Below are 26,993 nucleotides of genomic sequence, written 5' to 3'. Positions count from 1 at the left end.
GGCAAATTCATGTCCAACCAGAGTGATAGTGTAGAAATCTGGTAAAAAAATTCTGATAGTAGTCCTTTTCTTGCTCCAGTTATTTCTGTCCATTGCAAGCATTTGGGACTGCTTGAGGGTTCAATTACATAGAAGGGCCAAAGCAACTTGAAGACTGGAACATTTCACAGTGTTTAGCATGTTTTGTACCTGGTTGCAAATTTATTGTAGTTATTGTCAATCAATTCCAACATCAGAGAGCCTTGCAGAGACTTTCCAAGTCATGAACTCTGCATCAATGTGAATTATCAGAAAAAGGAAAAAAGAAAAAAAAAAAGAAAAAGTAATAACAATAAAAATTGATTGACAGACATGATAGTGCTTCTATATATCTTCACACAACAGGGCTGGTGCTGGTATGGCATGACTAAAACTTTGACATATATACCAACACTCTTCAAATCAGCAATGCAGGACAAACTCATGTTATCTGAGCATTTTAATGTTTTCATTTAGATCTCATATGTTTTCATGTTAAGCACTGGCAATCATTTATCTACAAATCTAGATGTGTCCATGAAGATCTGAAGGAAGAATGTTTCTGAGCCTTGTGTTAGTCAAGATTTCAGTGGGGTGACATCACTCTATATCAGGTGAGGATCTTGACTAATAGTTTAAAAGGATGGTATAAAACAAGAAAGAGGAGAAAGCAAAATGATGGCCAAGGTTACATGAACCCTTGCTACTATTCTTCTGTTAATGAACATAGAAAATGCTTTTCTTAATGATGAGGTAACTTGTGACTAGCCTGATTCTTGCAGATGAAATCAGTATTGCTCCTGGTAAGCAATAAAAAAAACATGCTGATTGTAGTAGTATTAAAGGAGAAGCAGAAGGAAAGGAAAAGAAATTGTGTAATTTGTAGGGATTCAAAACATACATCAGGGTTTAATATCTGAAACTGCAGTGCAGATGCAGATGCAGCGTTTAAAATTTAAACAAATACTTCAGAGGCTTCTAGATATCTTATAGTCTGTAGTTATTTTGCACACATTCCTACATACCTTCAAAGAGTAAAAAAAAGTTATTAAAAAAATCAAAACTTCACATAAACAGAAGCCAACTGCTTCATCACTCATCTCTGCAGCAGTGGCATATTTCCCTTGAGTGTTTCAAAGCCATATGAACAAGGTAACTCCACAAGGCAGTGTATTTTATTGGTCAGCCATGAGGAGCTCATATCTACACATTCTGCTTTACACAGAGTCTGGCAGTGACCAGCCTCTAGCTCTGTCACATGGAAGGAGAGAGACACCCATTTTATGTCCTCTTCTGATGTGAAATACAAAATGGCCACACTGTTCAACATGATAATCATGATTAAATTTTTTGGTAAAATCATTGCAACTGAGTCAGGGAATTAGAAATTGCTGTAGTGGGGTATTTAGAAGACTGATAAACTGACTTTAAAATAAAATTTAATTGATTGACATTCATTGATGACAGATGTGCCAATGGCTAGCTGTTACAAATGATCACCAAATAATTTTGCACACATAGATCTACTAGTCCACTATATCCTGAATTAGCTGTGAGTATGCAATACCAAGGAGATGATGCACCTGTCAAGGTGATCAGGTTTGGGAGCTCTTTTATAGGTAAAGTTCCTCTGGAGGCCTAATACTTTATGCAGCTTGCCTCTCTCCCAGAAAGGGATTCTGCTCCCAGTGCTGCTTATCTTTGTTTTGGCTTTCAGTATCAGTCATCCTGATACTTGTGCAATTAGTAGGATATCCTGCTTCTTTGTTGTCCCTTTTGCTTATCTTGTCCTTTTGTTCGTTTCTTCAGTTGATGATTATATGTTTTCCCACACTTCCCACCTGCCTGCAACTACACAAGTTCTTATTTATTCTTGGGTGGACACATTGTTCATAAACTTAAATGCAACACTTGCTGCACATTGTTTTGCATTGTGTGCAAACATATGTGTCAATATATTTATACCTATATATGTATCTATGTTGTTTGTTACACTATTTTAGTGTGCTTCTAGTTGGGTTCAAGGCAAGCAAATAGGAATTCTATTCTAGCTATGCCTATATTATAATGTGCATCCTGATTCTTAAGTATGGCAATAGTTCATAGGTGCCACAGCCTCTGTTTTGGCTGTAATGCCTAGAGTTGGCACTTGAAGAGATCTCAGGTAAAACCATTCTCTCTGGCAAAAATAAGGAAGCAAAGAGCTGTCTATTAGACAGCTGGAAGAACATAATAATGAGCACACTTCAGTAGTGTGCTTTTAAATAAAATTACTGTACTTGTAATTTTCTTTAGTCAGTATGGTGTCACTGTAGTGGTGGTCTGCACATTTACTGAAATAAAATCTATTTCAGAGCAGCAAAACAGAGATTATGTGAAGATGACATCATACAAGGATTCACTATTCATAAAATTAATCTATTCTCTCTTGTGCTGCAGAAGCTGTTAAATTAAAGAACATAGTAGTTAGTATCTTTGATGTAGAAAACAAGGCAAGAGAGAAGGATAAGTGTTATGATCAGCCTGTCGAAGAGAGAAGCAGAAATAACAGATACAGGAATAGACTGATTTTGACTTAAATAAACCACTTTTTTCAGCCTTAATGAAATGGTTTTTTAGCCCTAATGTGCAACGGAGCTAGCAGCAGAGGCTCTCTGCTTTAATACAGATGAACAAGTGAGAAATGACATGCAAGTATGTTTAGGAAACCTGACATGACAGCTGGTTACCTAGTCTCTCTACTCCACAGATGTACTATTGCACTGGGGAAGAAAAGGCATCAGTCATATTCTGCAGCCAGAAGGCAGAGGAGGATCATTTCAGGAAAAGTTTTCGCAGCTTCTCTGAGAAAAAAAAAAAAAAATAAAAAATAAAAATTGGAAGCAGTGCCAAGGAAAGAGTATTCTGGGAAAAGCCCAGAAGAGCCCAGAGCTGGCTGCCAGGGTTTGCTGTGGTGACTGGGCACAGCCGTGCCGGGAGCCAGGGCTAGCCCCGGCCGAGCGAGCCCCGGCTCATCCCCGGCGCAGTCAGCGAGCGCGGGCACCCAGCGGTGCTGGGAGCTCCTCATCGTGCCCTCTCCTCCGGCTAAACAAGCTCTGCCATCAGCCCCGCGGCCGCGTATGGGCAGCAGGAAGGCAGGCGGGCTGAGGGGTGTGCAGAGCTCCCTGGGGCAGCCACCGGAGCCTCCCCGCTGCCCACGGCGCCTCCAGCCCCCTGCGCCCCAAACCTCGCTGCTGCTGGGCTGCCTGCGCTCACCGCCCCACCGAGCCTTCCTGTGACAAGGAGCCAAAGGACCAAAGGGAAGTTTGTCCCTGGTACCGCACCTGTCAAAGGATGAGTGAGCACTGCGTGTGTCCTTGGGCCGCTTTAAAAGGATGCTGCTGACAGTGGTAGGAATTACTGACCTACCTGCACTGTAAGCGTGGAGGGAGGCATGTGTAATGCGTGCCTTCTGACTGCTCTGTTGGTGATCTCAGTCCTGACCCAGTGGGTCTAGTCTGAAATTAGTGAGCTTCTAATTGCTTTTTAATTTAAAGCAATTACGAAAGGGGACACTACCAAACGTCTTTTGTACTTGTGGGATCACACATGGCATTTAACTGGGAAAATATCATGTTGGGCAAGTTTTTTCATTAAAAATCTTATTCTATCCACAGCAAATGCTGTAATGCTTGAAATTCAGAATTTATATAGCAAGTTGTACAGGAATTTTTATCCACAGACATTTGTTTTGTTTTGAATATTGAAGGGAAAATCAGACTCAACTATTTAGACTGGCCTGAAACTTATGATTCATACTCTCAGCTTTGTGGCATTGTTCTTTATTGTTTTAGCCACTTAAGAAGAGACCACTGCTAAAGGTTAACTGAGCCAAAGTGGCATCTAGAAAGAAAATAAATTCCTGGTGGTCCTTTATCTTCCTTCAGAATTTACAGCAATGTGCAATATGACCTTGAGAAGCCACGCTAGCTGACACAGTGATGACCACGGACTTGCTGTCATAGCAGACAGAGATAAGTTGTGTTCTGCAACAACTTGTGAGTTAGTTCTCACTAGAATAAGGTATTTCTGTGATTGAGAAAACTCTTTGCTCCTGCCTAGGCACACTGTGTAGTCACGGTCATCCTTGCATTCGTTAACATGAGTTCTCAAGGACATGTTTTAACTTGTCATGCTGTTAGAGTGATGTCAAGCCCACTGAGAGGGACATCAAGAGGGTATTCACAAAGTATGAGGCCAGCTCCATCAAAAAGGACAGATTCTCCTGCAGCAGTTCATAACAGAGAAGTGACATCTCTGGATTGCCACTTCAAGCCCACAGTGCTATCTAAAGTGACATCTTCATGTTGCAGTGTGAAGCCTGTAGCATTATGTGGAGTGACATCTCCACAGAACTGACTGAAGCCCATGCTAATTGCAGCTCAATCTTGAGAAAAGAGTTTTGCAAAAACATTCCTGGAAACCCTCTGAGGAGAGCAGCAGCTAGCAGGGCTGGGCTTCAAGCACCAGAAAGTGGTTACTCCTGTTAAACAAAAAATAATGTGGCATCTTCCCCCTGAGTTACAAGAACAGATCACCTTTGATAATAAGAATTCATTGCACTATTTATCTGAAAAGAGAAAAATCACTTCATTTTTCCTCTTGCAAATATGTCAGGGAGAAAGTAAATCTCTTCCCAACACTTAGACCTGCTCAGCTTTGTTTAAGCAAAAGTAAACACGTGACTTTCTTTCCTGAAGAAAATGTGGAGTCTTACCTGATTTCTGGCAGTTTGAGGCTGTGCCTCTATGACTCTGCCTTTAAACAAGTGACCTTAAGCTCTTGCTGGTCCCAGAACCAAGGCTTACAGATTCATATCTATCCTTTACAGCTGAGCAGTTCTCTTTCTTTGAAGGTCTCACCAGGGCCGCCTCTCTAATTCTGGCTTTGATGTCATTATCCCAGCATCCCTAACTCCTTCCTAACAGAAGAGCCCAGCAGACTGCAAACAACCAGAATCCAAAAAAGAGCGGGAACAGAAGTTAAGACTTAGGGGTTACAGCAGGCTTAAAAAGCAGTGTGAGTATGTGTGTGTTTGCGGATGCAGTGACTGTTCATTTAATATCATCCTTCCATCACCCTGGCTTCCAGACTTCATAAGTGAAAGGGCAAAGAAGAGACACTCCTTCTCAGGACATGAATGCTGTTATTTTATATATTCTTATATCATTATGGGATGCTTAGGAATCTGGTTTTGAGCACTAGCCAGTATTCTCAGATGGCTACATTTTAAATGCTTGATTCAAATTTTACTTCAGTTAATGACCCTTACACTAAAGTCACTATTTTTTGCTGGTTTAAGGCACTTCAGAAGTAAAGAATGAATTATCTATGTAGGCATTGACCAATCAGATCTCAGTTCTTGATAATTTTTTTCAGACACATTTTCAACCTTGAAGTGATTCAATTTTTATTGTGCATTGTTTTAGCCAAGCCCTTTACTTACAGGTTTTGTTTTCCTGGTGTGTATTTTTAATAATTCCAAGTATTGGGAAAGGAAATATTTTCTCTTTTCTGAAATTCTCTTTTTGAGGATATTTTACAGACCCTTTCATGCTTTCTTCTGCTATACTAGTGGAAAATTTTTCTCCAGCTAGGGATATTAAAAGTTGTTATATTTACCATGAACACACATTTTGTTTTTCATATCTGGGTCTGGTTTAAATTGGCAGTGACAGAAAAGTTACCTAATATGCAGTACAGGGGAATTCAAACTTGCTGCACCAGTTACTCTCAGTATTGACCTGATGCAATTTAAGGTGCAAGGTGAATACCCATCGTAGGAAAATGTCATTATTCACCACAAATAAATAGAATTACCTGTTCTTAAACAGTAAGGTCATCTGTTTCACATTCTATCCACCTTGGACTGATTAGAGCAAATTAGGTCCTGTGTTAATCAACTCAAGACATGTGCTGAAAATGTAGAAATCCGTTATATGATTTTCTTCCAGTAATTATCAGAGTCTGTATGCCCAATGAAGAATGCAGAAGTATGTAACCTTGGTAGGGCCTGATCCCACAAGATTTTTTGACTTAGCCTGAGTGGTCTGAACAGGTTAAATAGGACCCCTCACACCAGTGGACACTTCATAATGGGCATGGTGGGAAGGTGGTTTTACAACCTGCCAATAGCATCTTTTTAGCTCCTTCCACCAGTACTTTACTTGCTTCTTACCAGCACTTACTATTACTTATTTTCCCTAATTTTGCAGAATTTAGAAATTAGTAGGCTTAGCTGCATCTTTTCACTCCCATCAGGGATGAAGTGACAAGACCAACACTGGACAATTATCACTTTATATTAGAACAAGACTTCATTGAGACATGAAAGGTCAGAGGACACTTAAGTCACTCCTTTTTTAATTTAAATTTCATTAGTTTTTCACATTACATTTGTCATGACTATACTAAGTCCTAATTCAAGTCATCTATGAAGGATGTAGGAATGAGAGTCTAAGTAGATTGTTTCTATTCTTTGCTTTACTGTTTCTTCCCATATGAACTTGGGCAAATCAAATAAACTTCTTTTTCAGCTGCTAAATGAAAAAAAAAAATGTTTAATGTCTTCTGTGAGTTTTCCTTTACTCACAGAATTGAAATGCATTCGGAGTCTCATATATACTCAAAAAATCCATATTTATTAACACCACATAAATGCATTTATAAACAGTATTTTTTTCATTTGTTATATTACCATTTCAATATGTTTCAATGTTGTCCAGTTTTAGGACTTTAATCATTATCCTCCAAGAGATGCACATCTCTGCTTCACAGCCGACTGCCTTAAAATCAATTCACGTTTAAAAAAATCATATTCCTACAATATATATATATATTTTAAAAGTTTGTGGGTATTGTAATAAAATTCATTTAAGCCTGAAAGGCAAAGTGACAAAGCAGAGATTGAATAGGTTTGCAGGTCAGAAGTAGAAATTCTGCATGGACACATATCAGATATCTTAATTTGTGTCTACCACCATATTGCTGAAATTATCCTTCTCTAAAATTTCAAATTAGAAATGTCATTCTGTTATCTTTGCTGTGTCAGGGGTGTGGGGAGTTCTCCCTTCGCATTTATTTGCACAGTTCTGAATACAATATCTGCTGCCTGATTTGTGCAATAGTGTCCCATAGTAAGAGACCTTTTGTTCAAGGTAAAGATGCTGTAGGTTTGTGCAACTAGAGATTTCCTTCATTACAGGTGAATTTAGGGCCACGGTGAGGGGCAGCGCCAGGAGACCAGACACTACGTAAATTCCCAAAATGGGAATGAAAAAGAATTAGTGGCTCTATGACTTGTTACTGGATGAATTTCCCTGTAAACGGGAACTGCTTCATTAGCACATACCCTCTCCTTATCGCAGGACTAAAACCAAATAAATCAAACCCTGGCTAGACTTAACCAATATTTTTTGTCATCATAATGTCTCCTTTTCAAAAGAGTTACATGATTCAAGTTCATTTTAATAGCAAGCAATGAAGAAATTACAGTTGTTTCCATTCACACATAGCTCTAATGGGAAAAGCTTGACAGTAACTGCTGTTTCAAGAAATTCTTAACTTTTTCAGGAAGGGCACTAGTGTTCTTACATAGGTAATTACACCATGATTCTGAGGTTTTCCAGAAAGAAAAAAAAAGAGACAATAACTTTCGTTCCCTAGATTGGAGAGGACTAACTGGGAAAGAAAAAATCTCTTCACGTTAAAAAGTAAGTGATTGTGATGGAAAGAGTCAATTACATAATTCATTTCCATAGAAACAAAACTTGTAAAAGAACAATAATGTTAGTAGAAGTTATTTGAAACAGCTTCCTTGTGAGTTGATATAAAACTCCGGTGAAAATCTGAGATAGATAAACAGAAAGGTTTGCTCCTTCTATTGAGAGCTGATCTGCTATTCGTTCTCCTTCGAGATCTTTTCTCCTTAATATATTGAACTTCTTTGGAACAAAGAAACACTCCTTTGGCTCTTTTGTAGCATAAAAGCAATTTTATAGTTTTTATTTGTTCTTCCTTGGCCCATCTATTTATCCCCTGCTCTTCTGCTTTCCTATTTTGTTTGTTGTCAGCTACCTTTATAATTTTCCCTATCCAAACAATTTTCTTAACAAACTCAACAAAAGAAAATATGTAACATTGCAATAGAAACAAGAAGGTAAATTCCAAAATAAAAATCAAAAAATATCAAAACACTGATGGCTGAGGAAATCCCACTGACAACCTGTATCAGCAAGAATTCCTTCACTTTTACTTTTCCTCTGAAATAGTACCATATTCTTCTCTAATCAAAGCTCAATTTAAATGTTGAGGGAGACAGAGAGAAAAATGCTTATCTATTGAAATCAGAGGCTTCTTGAATTTTCTGTTGTGCCAAAACCTCTCTTTATTCACAATAAATGGAAATATATTCTGTAAGTAAATCCTGTAGGTTTTGCTGTGACTATTTTCAAAGTAATAGCACAATAGTAAAAAGGATACTAGGCTAAAACTATTTGGGAAGTGCTGCACTGAAACAACTTCTAGAAATGTTATGAACTTTCCTTTACATCCAATGACTTTTTTTACATTAAATGTGGAAAACATTAGCTAAAATTGTGTTGGTCTGTACAATTTTATTCTGTTAAAGACAGGTTTTATGATACATTTAGCCTTTTAAATGACACTAATAGTCTCTGGAGACACATGGTCTTTCCTGCAGTTCAACAATTAAGTCTATTTCAATGTTATTTGGATAAGTTGAAACAATTCAGTTACTGTATGTCTGCTCAGTGGCATGTACTGTAAGGCTAATGGAAACCACCTAGAGTTAACTTAATAATAAGGCTTTAGCCAGCCTTAGACATCCACCTAACTTTTGGAGGGAAGGCTGAAAAGTGAGAGGGTGGAAGGGTCATTTTATTGGCAGAGAAAGGAGTGTATTTTTCATCTCTCATTCCACACATATGCACCCCTCCTCCCATCCACCACCACACACACACTTCAAAAAAATGCCCTAAAATTTACACAGGTCATAAGTCTGAGTTGATAATGAGCATGATTAATCACAATTGTGTTTCTGTTTCTCCTCTCTCTCCTTTTGAAATGTGTTACTTGCTAAATTGTACTAGCAAGGTTTTTAGATGTGTATGTATATATATACATATCATGCAGTCCTTACCATATTTATATACATATATCTACACACACACACATATATATATGTATATATGCCATGCTATGAATTGCTCATACTTTTGTGCAGTAAGTGTATGTTTATATAAATTGTCTTATGTTGCTCTGGCTAGACTCCTTCCGCTACCAAACCAGCTCTTTTAGACCTAGCTTAAATATCTCTACAATGAGTTACTGAGTAGACATCTATATAATCAGGTTTTTGCCACATGATTAAAAAAAAAAAATGTGAGAGGAAGTAATTAAGAAAGCTCCATATATATAATCTTGGCTTTATTTCAAATTCCAAATCTTGAACTAATCAGACAGAAGAAGGATAAAATGTCTAGGGGGAACTAAATTAATCACTTGTTAAACTGGTTAATAGCTCTCTATCAACCTGTACAGGGAGTGGGCAGTGGAAAGGTGCCGATAGAAATCTACTTCCTGCAAACCTCGAGTTTTCCCAAACTTTTGGGTCTTGATAATCAAACTGAAAATATTCTGTTAGGGTTGGTTTAATTTCAGGTATTTCTCTGGGCTCAGTTAAATCTGTGTTAAAACTGTGAGGCTGCTGTAGCACATAATTAACATTGGAGTGACATTAGGGTAAACTACAGGCTGGATCTGGACATGAACTATCTGAGGAGACTTGTCTGATTAAGCCATACCACTGGAGATACAGATAAGAAAATAATAGCAATTCCATGTATGAAAACTGCACACAACATGTGGCCATTCAGGTCTAGGGAACCTGAGAAAAGTAAAAACATAGGAAACAGATGTGTTTTGCAAAATTTCAAAATTTTTTGTGCTGCCACAAGCTTGACTTTACACACAGACATGCAAAACCAAGATGGTGGTGAAGACTATTCCAATATTACTGAAATGACTCAGTCAAAGTACTCCTAGGAAACCATCTCGTTCATCAAAACCAAAGGCGGAGAATTTTTGGGGTAGGAATCTTGTCAGACATCTCCAGAGTATTCTTCAGTATTAATCGTCAAGGATGGACCAACGGTGTAAAACTCTTTTTCTTCACTGACAGTGTAAAACTCACTCACACTCAGGTGTTTGAGTGGCTGTACTTCCTGATGTCCTTGCATTAACATCAGGTCCATGCCCGCAATCCAGATCCACCAACAGAAACAATTGCAAATGCACCAGGCTCCAGGTGTGTCTCATATATCCAGAAAGCCAGTAGATCCTGCCCAAAGCAGCCAAGTAGTACCATACAGCTAAAAGGGATTATATAACACCAAATCCAGTATGACTGGAAGGTCTGCAGTGACCTTCTCAAGGGCTTGGCTTTTCTGAAGAGATTTTCTGTGGTGATGACTCTCCTGTGAACAGTTACAACAGGAAGTTTTCCTCAGAAAAGTCCTGAAAAAGCATATATCCAGGCAATGCCATTAACTGTACTGAAGTCTTAACTTTGGGGGATATTCAACACTGAATTTGACATAGAAATTACTAGAATACAGAATTGTAAACAATTAGCTCCTTTGTCTGAAAGGTGTCTTTTTTGCTAAATCGTGGTAGGGTATGAAGACTGGGCTCATCCTTCTGCATTTATTTAAGAATTTTCAAGGGACAACAGGAATACAAAATAAGATCTGCGGCAAAGTTTTTCTTTGATCTAATACAAACAGACTACTATTCTGCAAGCTGCAAAAGTACATTTTAATTACCACAGTGAAAGCAGATGTAAAATCAATAAGGTGTTTTATTTCTCTCATTGATGTGTATAAATACTTACTTTACAGCAAGGTTAAGCTGAGTTTTCTGTCATTAAAAGTAAGGATTGATTCAGACCATTCAAACCAGATTAGAACACCAGAGAACAGAGTATCCCTCTATGTCACACCATCATCTGAAAATATTCACCCACTCTTATAAAACTATTTTCTGGAATATTCAGAAATTTCTGATTTCACCCATTTGGGATTGAAGGCTATAACGGACAAAACTTTATTCTAAATAATTGGGTCAGTAATTCCAGTGTTTATATAACTGTGCTTGCTTGTCTTAATTTATGAAGTAGTTCAATTACTATAGAATTTCTTGGGGATGTCTCATTTTAATCGAATCATTAATTCTATGCTCAGAGGATGTATAGAAATTGACGGTCAGTTCCTGTTCTTCATTTTAAGCAGAGATGGATCTGTTTCAGAGCCTCCCACTGAAACTCAAACTTTGTTGAAAATTCAGGCTGTATTCACAAGTATCAAAGGCTTAGCTTTTTGGTTTGTTTTGTTTTGTTTGTTGGTTGGTTTTTTGGTTTGTTTGTTGGGGTTTTTTTTGTGGTGTTATGTTTTGTTTTGTTTTGTGTATTTGTTAGGTGAAAGAATCATAGACTCCTACTACCCTTGATTTCACTCTGAATGGAAATAAGCTTTGAAAAACTTCATGGAGGAAAGGCTAGCCTATCCAGACCAGCACCACAATGGACCATGCCTCTACTACAACTGCATCTGTGACACTAGAAAAAACAAGAAACCCAGAACTTCAGAAGACTTAAAATATTTAAGCATGGACTACCAAAGCACTGAAATCAAATGCAAAGTTTTGTGTTTTAAATCTTCATAGACTTTATATTCTAGTTTTCTTTTTTAGAAGTAATTTCCCTCCTTGACAGTAGTGCTGGGAATACGCCTTCAACTCTGAGAGGCACACAAGTGTGTTGCTAATAGGTGCTATAGAAGTACTACTGATTCAAAGCCAATTCCACATTATTCCCATAATTTTATGTCTTCATTTAGAAGTTGGTTTAAATGAATATACCCCTATTTACAAGGGTTTTCAACCACACCATTATGCACAGAGTGCCCAAATAACAATCCAATTTGCTCTACAAAAATCTGTAATTTTTCTTCTGCTTTTTAAGAAGTACTTTCTGTATTTTTAAATTTTATTTTAGCTCAGTTTATGACCTGTTTTCACACATTCCACATGTATTCCATTGTGAGGCTTCTTGGAGAAATCTACAGGAAAGAGGTACTTGTAGTGTCTGTTCAATGATGTGCAGAGGGACCCAAACTACAAAACATCTGGTTATACTGTACAGACAGGGGAACCATGGAGGCAAGTTTGCCAGTAGCAGAATTTTAGTCTTGAATAAATTAGAAGGGAGAGATCATTCACAGGCTCTTTTCTAGCAAAATTATATGAATATCAGATTAACATGGGACAAGAGCCCAATGAGAATAGAGCCCTTATGATTCAAAATTCAGAATATCAGAGGAAACATGTCACAGAAATAAGAAACAGCAAGAATAAGAATGTTATGATTCTGGGTGTTTTTCCCTTTTTTTACTGCATTCACATAAGGCAAAATGTCTTATCAAGGCATATGCTTTAAGGGGACAATTTTGCATCTAATGAAATTCATGGAAAAAAACATTGAGTTGAATGATGCGACATAATGTCCTTAATGATAAAAGTAATCTCATGTTAAGATCCACTTTTGAACCCATTTAGCTTAACGGAAATATTTCTTTTGATTTCAGAGGCATTAGATTTAAATACCAAGTATTCAAGAAGGAAGGCATCTAGAAGCTCTCTTTACATGGAGCATACCTCATCTATTCAAAGTTTGAATTAAGTCATGGAGAAACCAGTTCATGATCCTACAGATATGGTTGACTACCCATGTGTTTAAAATGGTCCAGGGCTCATAGACTGCAGGACAATAGCAGCTGAATATTTTTATGTTTAACTCTTTCTGCCAATAAAATCCTTACTGACATTTATGGACCCTGCCATTTTGACTTACTGTGTGCTTATGCTAAAATTCCAAGGAAAAGGTGTAATTTTTTTTCTCTCCCCATATAGTCTACCTTAATAAGGAACAATTCATTTTACCTGGACTTTTCTTTTTAATATCACTGTAGCCCTGAGACCAGGCAGAGAAAATATCAACTGGAATGTTTAAGGCAGGAGATGCTGGCCGTGGGGGGAGGACACAGAGGGAAGAATATAATGAAAGGAAACCACTGTGACTGGTCCATTTTTAAGAAAGATAAACAGCCTGGAGCATGACTTCCCCAATCTGAATTTAGAAGGCCCAAATTTGGGGAATAAAGGGATCAGTACTTCTGCTCTAGGTGTAAAATTTACCTCAGAATTAAAAAAAAAATAAAAACCCAAAATTTCTGGTGGATCCAAGGGTTAGGCAAAGCTTGTTCTGCTCCTGAACTAAACAAAACTTTAAATGTAAAAAGGCAAATTCTTATTGTCAGACATTAATTTTCTCCAAAGCAACAGGGATAACGCAGCACAGGAGAGAAAGCAAATAAACCCAAGTTTGTTTTTTTTCATTTTGGTAAGACCTCCTACTCAGTGTGTGATAGGAAGGTCATCAGTACAGGACCACCAAGGCTGGGCCTCCACACTAATATGCTACAGGTGCACATTGGCCATAATAAATCCCCAACGTCCATAGGGATCATGATGGCATTCGCCCTTATTAGGGCAAACACATCACTTAGAGCTGTTTCAATACTTACCCTGGCACTAACCATAATCTAATCCTCTTTTAATCAACTAAATACTAAAAGGACTCCGACTATTTAATAACACACTTAAAGCTTGGAGGTCAGAAAATGGTGTTACTTTCGTCACTAGAAAGGAGAGCAGCAGAAATTCCATTGAAGAAGACAGCAGAAAGAGGAAGAGGAGCGCTACTCCCACACATCCCCTCAAGCTGCTGACACTGAAATCAGAACAGGGAACCTGAATTTTAATTGCAAGACCAGGCTTCCTAGATTAATAAGAAGCAGAGATATTCCACTGGCAATCAGATCCTTCAGCAGGAAAAGCACGGCATCCATGGGTATGACTTAACCTGGCCAACTTCACTTAAAACCTTGAGCTGCCTGAAACACATGTACAGTTAAGTTATCTGTGTTTTTCTTTTTAGATAGGAAATTTGGAGGCAGGGACTATCTTCTTCCCTATATTTGTACTACTAGACAGCACTAAAGAGACATATTTAACATTAGGGCAGAGTATTCATCCTTTGATGCATATTTAATGTCAGTTATACATCACTGTTAGATCAGTATATAAACACACATATGCTCTTGGACAAAAGCATCCATGCATCAAAACCCTGCATCCATACTTTAATGTATTTAATTGAGTAAGCCATTATCACTAATTATGGTTTATATTTTCATAATACTGTTTTATGGTTATTACCTATTCCTTTCTATCTACCCATCTATAAGCCTTACATGCTGTGGTGCTATCTGAAGGCTCTTTGTTTCATACAAGACAAGAAATCACCACCCAGGCTGATCTCAGAGCTTTGACACCACCCATTCTGCAATATCAGGGCTCCACACTGATTTACTCAATTTCACATACAAATTTCACACTTTGTGAAATGATCACACGTGCATGACCACACTCCCAGGGAGCTTTCCCAGTGCTATGGTGCCCTCCAAAACAGCAAACATGACAGGGAGGGGAAAGGTGGTGCAAAGATGGAACCAACGTTTCAAGCATTTTATTAATTGCTTCTAAGGACATGAAAAAAATGCATCAATCCAGGAAGAACAGCTCAAAAGAAAGAAATTATACTAACTGGACACATGCAGAGAAAAATATTAAAAAATCCTCGATGGTTTGAAATGAAAGCTAAATTTTGGAGAACATTCTTTTGAGAACTTTTTGTATCCTCTGAAAACTTTTCATTTAAAGGACTGTGTCTTTTTAAATGGAGTAAAAAGTCTTCACTTCCAGGGGTATTGTCATGCTACTGACTGGCACAGCCTTTGTCCTTCTGAGGGGCACAACTCAGCTGGCAACATGAGGATATGACAGCTCATGATTTCCCCATCACAGAGCTGTAACAGGACACACCACAGGCAGCGGTAAGAGACCCACCAATGTGCAAGCATGTGACAGAAGTAAGTATCATGTTAGTCCAGCAATTAAGAATTGTTTTTGAAGCGTACTTTATTTCATTTAATTGTAAAAATTTGTATTAATTGAAAAGTCTGATTTTTCTGGGCACCTCTGGTGCACCTCTGGGCACCTCTGGTGGTGCAGAGGCTACAGCCAGAGCAGCACAGGTTCCTCGGGCATACTGCAAAAGCAAAGCTGCCTCCACAGAGATCCACCAGGTCTCCTAGATTTTTGACATCTGATAAATTTTAGCTGGGGTGGTCACTCCACAAAATACACTGGTTTTCCCAGTCCATACCTCGGCCTTTCATTTTTCACTGGTTGCATCTGATATCAGACACAGAAAAAACACAGTAGTGTCTCAGTTGTCAGTACAATGGTGCAGAAACATATCAGCAAAAAAACCCTCAAAAAGTAGAACTATAAAACATTTTCTGGTTTACTAGGATTTGATATCCCAACTCCTGATGAAAAAATTCTCAGGAGGAATCAATGAACATTTTTTAAGGACTTCAACCAATCCATGCAGACTTCAGCAATAATGGGAAAAACAATCTAGAAATATTAAAACAGATCAAATAAAGCTCAGTTCTCACAAATAATAATGGCAATTTTAGAGCCACAAATAAAGTAATGCATGTTAGCATATGTATGGAAGTAGGTAGCAAAAGATCCACATGTAATTCAAATCATTCTACTCTATGGCTATAATGAGCACAGAGACAAATTCAACTTGTTACACTGCAGCTCAGTCTAACACATGCTCAGCCTGACCCTCTCATCTTAACACTGATTAAATAAATATTATATTAAAAAAATTCAAGAGAATAAAAAAAGAAAAACAAGGAGAAAAAAAAAGAAATGGGTAGACAAAGAGACTAAGAAAGAAAAGAAGAACTATTGAAAGCCTGTGCAGACAAGTATGAATCAACTATTCTAAAAAGCAGATGCAAAATGAAGCTGCTTAAACATATAAGGCACTTCTACATTGTATTCAAATAATGCTGAAATTATAGAGCTGTCATTTGCAGACCTGTCGAGGGTGCCTTTCTTACCACATTATGATTTAGCATTTCTCTTAGAAGGTTGTAGCAATTTTGACATTAGAGTCATTGGACAGAAAAGCTATAAAATGTACGCAGAGCATCACCTCTCTTTTTCTGTAGTCTTAAAAAGAGCTCTGAGATGTTTGCTAGTAAAAAAAAAAAAATTAAAACCCTGAAATTATTTGTAAAAGTGCAGAAATGCAAGTCTCAAGAGAGAGAGCACACACATCTGTAGAACAAATGTAACTGTGAAGATTTAAATAATTTGATGTCATGTAACTTAATCTGACATGGCAGGAGGTTATTTTACAAACTGTGAAGGGCTCTGCCCACTGGTGTCATTAAAGCCTCCTTGAGAGGCAACTCAAAGATATGGATTTTTCTGGAGGCAAACACCCAGCTGGTAGAAATGGAGACTGAAGGAGCAGAGAAACTCTTGATGACTCTCTTCCCAGACTGCTCAGCTCCTGGTGAGGCAGCAGGTGTGGCACTTAGACACAGAATCCCTGTAAAAACGAAGGGCAGGTCCGGCCTAACGCGAGCAGTAGGGAAGGATGGCTTCACACCAGCTTCAGAGACAGCACTGGGCATCCCTCAGCAGGGTCCCCTCCCATGCGTGGGAGGGTGGGGAAGGGTGGCAGGTATCCCTGGGAACACACACTCCCCTCTGCCCGCTGCTCCCAGGGCTCTGCCTGGCTACAGGCTGCAGCTCTGGGAGCAGGCACACGGATAAAAGCACCTCTGTCAGCGAGCCTGAATTGCTCAGAGGAAATTGCTGAACCTCACAGGTCCAATTAGCTGCTACACGCTCACTGAGACGCCCCTCCAGACCGATCCTGTTCTGCACGCACATATGCTGAAACTTTCACTGCACACTGTATTGTGCCTACTAACTTTGCACTTGATTTTCTACAAATCAGAGGCATATCTGGATGGCTGAACTGGCTCTGGACACAAACAAATATATGGACATATTCATACATTCAAAAGATATAAGCTGCAAATGCTGATGAACCGTGCAATATATTTTAGGTAGTATTTTTAATCATTTTCTCAGATTGTTATAATTTGACGAGATAATCCTAACCACTTAGCTCTAATAAACTCACAGATCACGAGCAGTGGCTGCATTAAATCCATTGTCACTAGCAGTAACACGAGGAGCAAAGGCTCAATGGCTCTTCTCACAGCGCTTCGTTTTATTCACTCTCTAATTCCACATCAGCTGCCACCTGGACAAAACTCAGAAACCATGACACCTGCTTGAACAATAAGATGCTGATCAGATGGAATAGACTAGGACTTTATCTTGAGAGCAGAAATGTGAATTGTTGGTAACACAATAGCTTAAAGGGTTTGTAAATTATGTGCCTTCAGCTCAACATATGGCTCATGTGAAATATGCACTGGTGAACTTTTCTCAAAACTTGAACTTGGATGATATAGTGTGGTTGCTTCATAAACACAAGGTATAAATAAGTAAAACTTTACATGTAGACAAACAAGAGAGAGTGTCAAATGGGACCCTTTAAAATAATGATACTATTTTACCTTTCCTTAGCAGCATACAAATAATAATGTTACCTAAAATATCAACAGAAACTTCACAATACTGCTGTAAAATCCAGGCAAGGAAACCTGTGGCCTTCTGGTTATCCTGTTCTGATGTGGAAACCATCTCATGCTGCCATTCTTCCCAGGCAAGGAGTTGAGATGTAGGTCTTCCTTTGGTTGGGCAGAGCACGGCCGCTCAAAACACCTCCACCCCAGCAGAACTGTAGTTTCTGCAACAAGAGGTATGGTCAGAACAAAGAATAGTCTATCTGGGGGAAATGATTGTGTCTTTGGAGTCAGCAGGGACATGAACACATGAACAACCCCACCTTCCGCAGACCAGTGACCAGAGAAACTCCTGATATCTACTCACAAATGCATTTGCAGAAGCATAAGTACCAGTTTGCACACACAAGCATGGACAGTGCAAGTATTTCATGACCTCTTTTGTGGATTTTCTGAGCTATATCTCTGTGTGGGTTTTTCACATGTCATGTGGGGATTTCTGGGTACTGATAGTGAAGAAGAAAAATCTGAAGAAATATGGCTTCATATTGCCTTTAGTGACACCAGCCAGTGCTGCTGAGACACTAATTAATTTCTATCCATTTCTTTCTCAATTTTTCAGAAAAAAAAAAAACAAACCTAAATGTTCAGAACTTTTTCAGGAGGATGATACAGATTTAAAAAAATTAGTCCCCCACTCTAATGCCAAGTTATGGTGCTTTATAGCAGCCAGCTTTGCAGTGTTAAATGATCTTCTGTAGCCTCATCTTTCTGTCTGCCTACAAGAAATAGTGACAAATTACAGTTGCAGGGGGAGGGGAACTGAAGAAATATTCCATTTTTAATTGCCTTTTCATTTTCTTTTTATAGCCATGCTTAAACTGTGAGTTATCAGAAGCTGTTCGAAGTCTTTCTTTTACCATTTTAAAATATATTCCTCCTAAAGCCAGATGAAAAATACGGTTAATGGGGTTTTGTGACTCCCACAAAGTCCCCTACAAATTAAGGGACTTTGAAAAAATGTCAGCTGCCCAGTTCCCAAGAAAGAAAAATTAAACAATAAAGGCTTATCGACTTGTTCCTGAGAAGATAAAGCACTTATGAATGAGACCCTCTCATACTCTTTGGTTTGTGATCAGAGCAATTTCCAAGATTCACAGAAAATATTCTGATTAGCCAACAAAATGCTCAGATGAAATGAGGTTTAAGATTTTGCAACTGAATCTCATCCTCCCTTCAACCTGTTTTGATACAATGTGCTGTCTCTTTCAGTCATGCTGCTATCACTACCAATTATAACCAGTGCCATAAAAACATCACATCATGCAGATCAGCTGATTGTGCCAAGTTCAAAAAAGGACAGCAGGATAGAGATGACAGCAGCTTCTGCTGGCTCTGCTCCAAAGTCCCTGCAGGCCTGTTGTTTTTCTCTTCTGGAGACCCCCAGGATTTCAGTCTCTGAAAAATTAATGCCGGACTTCTTTCTAAGAGGAGCTGACTCCCAGTCTACCGACACCATTGAGGGTGTTTCCACTGACTTTGACTTGTCATCTGCAGAGCTCTTCATCTTTCATGTCTTCGTCTTTCACACTATCTTTTGATGCCCCTGCCACGTGTCAGCCTGAGCAAAAGCCTTAAATTGCAAACTCCAGTCCCTCATCTCATGTTCAATACATGCACAACACATACAGATAAAAGTAGGATTGTGGCTGCCACCTTTGCTGTTCATATGGCTTCTAGAAGGTCTAAAAGACCTTAGAACAGAGTGGGGGAACAAGCAACCAGTGGAAGATTTCCAATTTTAAATTTTCTCCCTTGTGAAGTCCTGTCCTATGCCTACTGGTGAAAGGGAGACAACATAAAAGGAAAAGGCAGGCTCACACTACATTTTTAGTGTCCAAGCACAGTAAGCCAGACATCTTTCTAGAATTTTGCTAGACTACTGTTGAAAGCCTTTATGGATTTCTGAATTAATTTATTTGGAAATTGAAAACTATTTCACCTGAAAAACTATAACTGTAGATAGCTAGCTAAATTAGTCAGAATTGAAAATTGCTTTAAAATGTTCTACTTAAGCTAATGCCATTACCGAAAGGAAGCTGAAGAAACCACCTCTTCTTACAATGCTCAAAGGAAAATGAAATTTTAGAAACATTTTTCTTATTTTCTTTTTCTCTGTTACTTAATTTTTCTGACATTAGAAATGTGAAGGCAGTTTCATCAGCAACAAGACAGTGGTCACTTGCAAACAGGAGGATCATTCATATCTCCATATAAGCAGCAGCAAAACCTGGCATATGATGTTCACTGCAATTTTTTTTTTTTAATTCTACAAAAGAATTAAAGATAAATAAGGATTTCTATCTTACTTACTCTAATCTTTAAAAAATAAGAAAATCTAATATCAAGACAGTTGAACACAATGTTCAGCTATGCTTTGGGCTCCTAATCTGCCCAGAGTTGTATATTTTTAGCATTCAGCTGATTTGACCAGCTAAGCAGGGGCAGCATTAATTGCTGCAGGAGGCTGACGTGGAAGAAGAGTCACATTCTTCCCTGAGTGTGGCGCAGTCTGCCATGACTCTGCAGAGTGACACAGCGAACTCAGAATAGCAACTGAACCAAGTGAGTCTTCCTAATGACAAACAGGGATGATAGAAAATGATGGAGTGTCTCTGAAATAAAAACAAGAAGCAGAAACGACACAAAGTCTGTAAAAGCAGATCATGCTGAAGGAATATTTGCTTTGATTCAACTGATGGTAAAAGAAAACCCAGGAGAAGGGCGAGTTTGGATGACATTCAAGTGTGTGTCCTGTGTTAGGAGGAGGATAGAGATACCATCTGCTTACATTACCCTTCATTGCTAGAACCACAATGGTACATTGTACATATGTACCACTATGAAAAGAGCCTTTGCTACATGAGAAGAGGCCATGGCCAACAAAGTCAAAGATTTGCTGCTGACTCAACTGCTGGCCTCTGCTAGGGCTCCTCTGGAGTGGCTGGTGGAAGGCAGAGCTGACAGCTGTGGGGTGCAGCAGGAAAGAGCTACCTGCTCCTTTTGGAGTGAATTTTCCCTGTACTCATTCTCTTCCATAAGGGAGAAATAGTGAAGCAGTACAGTTATGTTTCACTCAGTCCAACAAAAGTGACTCTGGGATCTTTGGTCTGTTAGTTATATGTTTTAATTGATGCATTCAAATTCTAAAAAAATGAAGGTATGTTTTTGTCAAAGGTGATAGGAACAAATGAGGAAGCAGAGAAGACATTTCCTAATCTCTAGGAACAGAAAATCCTTTGCCTCTTCAAACAAATCCAGATTCAAAAAACAGTCAGGCTTTCTGTATCTCATAAGCACCTGATGACCATATCTCTTTCTCACCAGTATGAGATGCAGGAGGTGTACAATCACTTTCCTGGTCAAATGCTAAAGAGGCATTGTATATAAAACGCACAGACAAGCAGAATAGGTTTACATAATGTTAATACAGATAAATGACATGTACAACATATCTAGCTTCAATTTAATTAGATTAATTAGATCAATATAATTAGCAGTGGTATATTACGCTATCAAGACTTAGCCTTGCAAAGAACACCTCTAAAAATGGTTTACAGTCTTAAAGCATTGTAACAGCGTATGCAGTATCCGTGCTATCACGCATCAATATCACCACTAACACACTATTAATACTGGGAGTTTATAGGACACTCAGGAGACACATAAAACACTACCCTTGCAGAGGAAAATTCTGATAATGGAGTCTGGGAAATTATTTCAACAGTTGAAAAGAGCTCATGGAACTAAATTCCAAAAAACAGCGTAGCCATGATTATATAGCAAGTTAATTTAACCCATTGAGGCAGGAGCAGACATAATGAACAAAACAGATCGAGGTAAGATGACTTACCAATGAACACTTTGCTGAGAATTCTTCCAAATTTTTGTACACATAATAAATCACAAGTGGCTGTTTAACTATTACATCACCTACTTGGACATAGACTAGATGCCACACTTGATGAAATCTTTTACAATTGTTATCAATTGTGATTTTGTATTAAACAGGTCTGAAGGATTTTGATTCAACATCTAAACCCCCATAGTGGTAAAAAAATGTTAATTTACATCTGCTAGCACTCTCAGTACACTTGGGCTCAAAACTTACATAATAAATTATGTGTGTGTATCATCTCAAATCAAATATGCTAAAATCATAGGTCTTGCAAGGAGGAAAGAACAAAAACCCAGCATTTCCAGCTTGTTCAAAATAAAAGCAGCCAATAAAATTCAGCAACACAAAGTGATAAATTTGCCAGAAATTATGTTTATTACTTCTCCAACTAAGAAGGAAAATTCATCTTAACAAGTAAATCTGCATTTTTAATCTGAAGTTTGCACTGATGTCTACTAAGAAATAAAGTACGCAGGCTACTTAGCTAGAAAATGTTTGAGTTTTTCTCTGCGTTTGGACAAATGTAAGGATACATCTATTAATGGAAGGGATAAATAATTGAAGCTGCAATGCAGAAGATACACAGACAAGGTAGAAATACCCAAATGCATATTTCCATGTTCTAGCCTTTACCAGTGAGAGATGGCTCAAACTGTATTTTCATTTGAGCATGGAGTACTGAGGAAATAAAATCAACCCATTTCATAAAGATCACCTCATAGTTCATCTGCTACCACATTCACCTCTCTAGAAGACTGAAGAATGTAAGACAAAATGACCATATTTCAGTGCATGTATCTTGACTGCCCACAAGAATTAGGTTTCAGCCATCCTCAAGTATATTTAAAGCAGAAATGAAGAAAGATTTCCAGTGGGTCAGATTTTTTTAGAACAGATGCAATTAAAATGTATGTATCTCCCTACAATTGTCAAAGGAACCCCTCCCCTTCTGCACAGTTTTTCAGGATTATACTGTTCAATATTATTTGATACATTAAGGTTTACACTGCTCCAAGTCATCCATCCTTGGTTAGACATTTTCTGAATTTTACTTTTTATTACTTTCAAGAAAAAGTTATATGCACAATAAATACAGTTCCCCTGTCTGTTTGTTTGGAATATAAATTAATGCTTTACTGAAGAAAACCAGCATAATTTTGGCCTTCTCTCTCCTCAATATAGTGTTATATATGCACTACCTGAGTTTGACTTTGGTTAATTTTGCATCCTTATTACCTACAATCTACAGTCTGGTCTTCAGTAGATTTACACTACCAGATTAATAGAATAAAACACAGAGGACTGAAATAGAGTGCCTTGTGTCTAGAAATAATCACCTATATTATGGAAATTGTGAAAGCTGAAAACAAACATTATAGCTTTCCAGGTTTTTTAATGTGCTGATTATTTTAGTTTCTCTGATAGAAAACTTTGCTTGCTCACTTTCAGTGTGATATATTCAGAAGAAGGTAGTACTATTTTCATGTATGAGTGCAATTAGTAAAAAGCAGGTAGGTAGTCCAGTTGATATTAAATTAAAAACTTGGGAGCAGAAGCCATTTGTGTCAATTTTCCATTATGTCACTCTCGTTTCAAATAGCTAATTTAGGATACTCTGTCACACACTAGTGTTTTATGGTATGCATGTTTTATGACAGCTAAATGACAAATTTGTCTGAAACAAAGCTATTCTTTGAAGAGTTAATTATAACCTGTGTAATATATTAAAGAAAATCAATATATATTTGGAATGAGTCACTATTGAGCCTTATTCCAAACAGAGCAAACCTATTCTAAAAATTAAAGCTCCATTTTTAACTCAGGTTTTGCTAAAATAATCTGAGAGTTAAGTAGTAGAAAATAAATAATTTGGCAATATATCTGTGAACAATCCCTTTCTAATATAACATTATGTAGTCTACTCGTATGAGGTATAGCTGAAAAATTCAGTTTTAATGTTGTTTGACAGCAAAACAATGAACCAGACTAATCTAATTGCTGAGCACCTTAACCTATGTGATATTTGGACTTTGGAAAGTGTCACCAAATTTTGGGTATCTGTTCCAATCTTTCAAGCTCTTTTAAATAATTAGACAAAGATCTGAGAATTGACTGTGAGAGTTTCTCGAGTAGATTAAAAAAAAAAAAACCAAAAAAAAACCCAAAAAAAACCAAAAAAAAAAACCCAAAAAAACACAGTACATTTTTTTCAGCCAGCTCCACAACTAGAGTTTTTGTTCTCAGGTAACTACCAGTAATTTCAGCATACAGGTTTTGTCATTATAATTTCTTTCTATGTGTAACACTTACTATAGCAATAGTCTGCAGCTACAGCTATCCAAAGCATAATGAACTGAAATTTTAATATGAAATACCTCAATATGTTTTGAAGTTGACCCACCTTTTTGTAACAGTGATTGCAACACTTAAGAAACAGACCTCAAATCTATCACTTGTACAAACTACAAATTCAGTAGTAAGAGAGAAAGATCTATCATATTCAATGGTTTTATAGTTCTAAAGGAAGTTTAAGAAAATTAAGGCCATTCATAGAGCCATTCCCACTCCACTCAGAGAAGAGAGGTTTTTAGTTTTCTGTTGATGGTAGCTTCACATATAATTATCTCAATGTATCTAGCATTATCCTGTCTCATCAGGTCATACTTTGTTAAGTAGGTTCTGCAACAACACATTCACTTTAAGAAAACAGGCTTTATCACTGTAGTTGCAAAGAAGGCAGGGGTAATGTAAAACCGATCCACTGTTTGCAGGATTATGGACAGATTATGACCAGGATTACAGGAGCAAATCAATATGCCATCTGCATACAATGAACTGAAATTTATGGAGTTTCCAATTTTCATTCCTTGAAGCAATTCTTTGTTGCTGAAAAAATCTTGCTCAATGTTCCATTACAATTGCAAAAAAAAAGAGGATAATGGACAGCCTCGTCTATCTCCCTGGTGTCATTTTAAAAAGGGCGAGTTTAAATTGCTAGTATGTACAGACCTGGTCAGGATATTACAGAATATTTTTAATCCAATTTTTATGAAGGTCTTTCTAAAGTGAGGAGTGTGAGGGTTTGGAGGGGTTTTTTTTTGTTTCATTTCCATGTTTTTTTTTTTTTTTAAGAACAGTTACCAAGTATTTTCATTTTAATGAGTCCAAAGTTACCCAGTCAGTCGAGTGGACAAATCTATATTATCCAATATCTTGCTTGGTTTGCAAACACAAAACACCTGAATCATCCCCAGTGAACCACAATGGAAATAAACCAGGCTGACCTATGTGGAAATAATTTGCAATGAGCTGGGGAAGTATCTCAGATATCTGAGTGCCTGTATATGCCCTCTTCATGCAGGCAATGTATTTCAGTACTCATAAACAAATTTTGTCCAGCATTTAAGACCAATATTCAGTGATGCAGACAGGTAGGAAAACCAGTTCATGGGGATTGTTGAGTTGTGTAATAATAGTGGTTTTGATTAAAATGTTCAGTTAAACACTTCCAGCAACAGTTCAGTTGTGCATCTATGAATTCTCACTGAGTGTTTACTGGCAGCTCATCTCAGCATGCATCTTTCCCCATTGTTAGACTTTAACAGCATTTATTTTTTCATATTAAGTCTAAGGTTACACTTTGATCCGTTGAAAGTTTCAAGTGCTTTTGTTTACAAACTTTATCTCCTGTTTAAAGCAACTTGGAAGATTAGAGTGTCTGACACTGCTCTTGAAAGTGCAATTTATGATTTCTAGATCATATGTCAAAGTTTGAGCCTTTAGTTTTAATAATTGACACAGTTTGGGATACTTCATCTTATTCTTTACACAAAACATGTGCCAGCAGCTTCTCTTTTGTATTCTTGCTAGTTTGCTTTATACAAAAGCTTTTCTGTAGCCACGGTGTGATGCCGTTTGTTCACTTTTTGTCAGCTAATTCAGCTGAGGGTTTTTTACTACACATATTAGTATTCATTGATTTTTGTCATTTTAGAACTATTATTCAAAATTACTATTGTTGTATCTCTCCTTTTTGAGGACTGCATCATCATTAATTGTGGTTTTTAATGATTAAATCTTGGATTTTATAGCATATTATTACCATCACAAAATCAAGTTTCAAATTAATATTTTGGTCTGAAAAAAAGTCCTCCTTTTTTCAAGAAATTTTTGATGCTGTTCATGCCATTTCTTGCTTGTGACAATTGTAAAATTATTTTTTTCTGCTACTTCTAGAGTGGCAAAACTATCCCAAATATATTATTTTAGTCTTAAAGTCTGTGAGACAGGAATGAAACTAATTTCCTCAGTCTTTGGCAATGAAAATTTTCTGTGGAAAGGAATCCAAGTCCATCCTCAAGATATATCCTCATAAGGTCTGTCATCCACAGAATCCTCACCACAGTGGGCGCAAGACTGTCTTTCAAATGCTGCAAATACCAGGTTGGTTTGGAAGAATGAAGTCCCAAATGAAAAACCAAAAATGTGTGTGTAACACTTTTGTGACATTTTTACCTGGGACTCCTTTGTCTATGAGATAGATCACAACATATTAATCGATTTGCCATGTGCTGTTCATACATATATGGCACAAGACAAAATGAACTGCTGTAAGCTGGAGACAGTTTACAAACAGATCACTGAAATTAATAATTCACTGAAGGAAAATGAGCATGCACTTCTTGCTAACCCCAAAAGAAGACCTTCCTCAACATTGCCACCTGTGTGGTGCTATATGGTTCCTACCATGTACTCATGACTAATGGCACTCAAGCTGAAACTTGGGTCTGTGCATCATACTAACAGCCCATGGGGAAGAGCCCTAAACAAAAGTAAACCTCTTGAAGTATTGCCTTTGCTGGCCAACCTCACATAGTCTTATTGACAAAAAGCTGCACCCTGGTTCTTTTCAACCATGTAATTATTTCTCACAGGCACTGGGACATCTGGGCAATAATAGTGACTGCTTCTGCAAAAGCAGACAGATAGCTCTGCATGTGTGCTCTCGATGATGGATCCCACAAAGATGTTACAAAACATAGAGGTTTGAAAACTACATAGCCCACAAGGGAGGGTCTTTGTCATTTGTCCAAGAGTAACAGGCAGAGCCAGCTCAGAGCTGTGCATCCAGCCCAGCCAGGTCCCGTGAGTAAATCAGCTGCATCAGGACACTGGTGGTGTCAAAGGCAGTTGATCAATCAAGCAAGAGTAACACACACATCTTCCCATATGGAATTCACCCATCAAGACCACTAAAATTGTACTCCAGACTGATGCCTGATTGCAAAGAGCACTGGGGTTCTAGA

General features: G+C 37.8%; 1 long non-coding RNA gene across 9 annotated transcripts in view; it reads right to left on the bottom strand.

Moving 5' to 3' along the window:
• LOC110470892 (uncharacterized) overlaps positions 1-26,993 on the bottom strand; it is a 206,537-nt gene that overhangs the window by 98,369 nt on the left and 81,175 nt on the right. For 5 of the 9 annotated variants that reach the window (XR_014952827.1, XR_014952825.1, XR_014952822.1 and 2 more), the window contains one exon: positions 17,754-17,953. The exons of the other annotated variants lie outside the window; for them this stretch is intronic. This is a non-coding gene — a long non-coding RNA (uncharacterized LOC110470892). The remainder of the gene's footprint in view (positions 1-17,753; positions 17,954-26,993) is intronic. 9 annotated transcript variants of the gene reach the window in all.

This window comes from Lonchura striata, chromosome 2 (genome assembly GCF_050655825.1).
Source record: "Lonchura striata isolate lonStrDom1 chromosome 2, ASM5065582v1, whole genome shotgun sequence".
Classification (NCBI taxonomy): domain Eukaryota; kingdom Metazoa; phylum Chordata; class Aves; order Passeriformes; family Estrildidae; genus Lonchura; species Lonchura striata.
Note: the sequence above shows the minus strand (reverse complement) of the source record. Positions and strands in the feature narration are given on the sequence as shown.